The following is a 2,161-nucleotide window of genomic DNA, read 5'->3' as shown; positions in this document are numbered from 1 at the left end:
CATTCATTCATAGTTTCACAAATGAGATTTCTGCAGATAGTTTTCCAATTCTGCCAACACCATTTGTTAAAATGGCTGTGGTTTCCCCACTTAACTGATTTCATCTCCTTGTCAAAAATAAGTTGACCATAGTTAAGTGGGCTGATTTCTGGATTCTCAATTCTTTCTATTGATCTATTTGTCTGTCACTGTACCTGTACCATGCTGTTTTGACCACCACGATAATGTAGTAGTATTTGAAATCAGGAAGTGAGATTCCTCCTACCTTGTTCCTCTTTTTAAGGACTGTTTTGCTTATTCAAGGCCTATTTCCATTTCAAATGAAACTGAAGATTGCCTTTTCCATCTTGCTGAAGAACAGAATTGGTATTTGAATTGGGATTGCATTGAATGTGTAAATTGCCTTTGGTAGTGTTGTCATTTTCACAATATTGAGTCTTCCTTTTCAAGGGCAAGGTATATACTTCCATTTCTCCAGGTCTCTTTTTGTTTCTTATATTAATGTTTGTAATTTTCTTTGAATAGATCCTCTGTTCTTCTGGTTAGATTTACTCCCAAGTATTTAATCTTGCAATTAGGTGTTGTGAAGGGTGCTGTTTTTCTGAGCTTCAGTCCTGTATTCTTTTTATCACTATCAAGCAATTAAATTGATTTTCCTATGTTGATTTTGTATCCTGCCATATTGCTGAACTGGTCAATAATGTCCAGCAGTTTCATTGCTGAGTTTTGAGGATTTTCTAAGTATACTATCATATCATCTACATAGAGAGATAATTTTACCACCTTTTTGCCAATTTGGATACTTTAATTTCCTTCTCTTTTCTTATTGCTATTACTAAGTCTTCCAATACAACATTGAATAGGAGAGGTGATAGTGGTTATCCTTTCGTAGTTCCTGTTCTCAAGGGGAATGCCTTTAATCTCTCTCCATTGAGAACAATGTTGGCTCTTGGGTTTGCATATATACTTTTTTATATGGTGAGGAAATTCCCCTCTAATCTTATTTTGCTGAGTGTTTTAATCAGGAAAGGGTGTTGGATTTTGTCAAAGACCTTTTCTGCATCAGTTGATAGGATCATGTGGTTATTTTTCTTGGTTTTGTTAATGTGATGGATTGCCCTGTTTTTCTTATGTTGAACCATCCTTGCATACCTGTTATGTATCTCACTTGGTCATGGTGAATTCTTTTTTTGATGTATCTTTGGATTCTTTTGGCCAGGACTTTATTCCGGATTTTTGCATCTATGTTCATGAGAGATATTGGCCTATAGTTGTGTGGTTTGTTTTTTATTTGTTTGTTTGTTTTGTTTGGGTTTGTTGTTGGTTTGGGGGAGTTTTTGTTTTTGTTTTGTTTTGTTTTTTATTTAGGTGGTGTCTCTACCAGGCTTTGGTATCTGGGATATGTTTACTTCATGGAATGAGTGTGGGAAAATTCCATCTTTTCCTATTTTCTGAAATATTTATGTAGAATTGGTGACAGCTCTTCTCTTAATGTTTGATAAAACTCACTTGTAAAACCATCTGGTCTGGGGCTTTTTTGGGCTGGACGTTGTTTTATTACCTTTTCAATTTCTTCTTTTGTAATGGGTCTGTTCAAGTGTTCAATTTTATTTTGTATTAGTTTAGGTAGGTTGTGAATTTCTAAGTATTGGTCCATTTCATCTAGGATTTCATATTGGTTTGAGTATGGTTTTTCATAATATCCCATTTTTAGCCTTTTCATTTTAGCTGGCTCTGTTGTGACATTGCCCATGTCATCTTTTACTGGGATAAGTTTTGTCTTTTTCCTTCCTTTCCTTTGTTAGTTTTGCTAGTGGTTTGTCAATTCTATTGACGTTTTCAAAGAATCAACTCCTAGTTTTGTTGATGGTTTCATTGTTTTTCTGTTTTCTATTTCATTTACTTCTGCTCTAATTTTTATAATTTAGGGTTTTGAGATTGTGTCGGGTTTTCTTGCTGTTATTTTTAAATTTGTTGGAGATACTGGGTTAGAGGGTCAATGGTCATTTTTTCCTGCCTTTTGATGTGTTTGCTTATTGCTATAAATTGACCTCTGATTACCTACTTGGCTGTTTCCTAGATGGTTTTGGTAAGTGATGGTTTCATTGTCATTTGTTTCAAAAAACTGTTTAATTTTAATTTTTGTTTCTTCTACTACCCA

Source organism: Elephantulus edwardii, unplaced genomic scaffold (genome assembly GCF_000299155.1).
Source record: "Elephantulus edwardii isolate Elephantulus edwardi_28Jun2011 unplaced genomic scaffold, EleEdw1.0 scaffold00095, whole genome shotgun sequence".
Taxonomy (NCBI): domain Eukaryota; kingdom Metazoa; phylum Chordata; class Mammalia; order Macroscelidea; family Macroscelididae; genus Elephantulus; species Elephantulus edwardii.
The sequence above is the reverse complement of the archived record's forward strand: the minus strand, read 5'-3'. Positions refer to the sequence as shown.